A 226-nucleotide genomic window follows, 5' to 3' on the forward strand; every position below is an offset into this window, starting at 1 on the left:
TCCGCAGCAGCTCCGGAGCAATGACATCACCGCTCGCCTCCCCCCCGCGCCCGAGCCGCCCGGCTCCTCGCAGCATCTATGCAGCAACGCAGAGACACAGCCAGCCCTGGAGTTATCCTCCCCGCCTTCCACGCAGAGTTCATAGGCTAGAAAGCTTCAAAATCTGCATAATATATTCACATCGAGCCCCTGGAACAGATGGGTACGGCGATACACACCTTCATCA

The sequence above is a fragment of the Pterocles gutturalis genome, unplaced genomic scaffold, assembly GCF_000699245.1.
Source record: "Pterocles gutturalis isolate BGI_N339 unplaced genomic scaffold, ASM69924v1 scaffold6748, whole genome shotgun sequence".
Lineage (NCBI taxonomy): Eukaryota > Metazoa > Chordata > Aves > Pterocliformes > Pteroclidae > Pterocles > Pterocles gutturalis.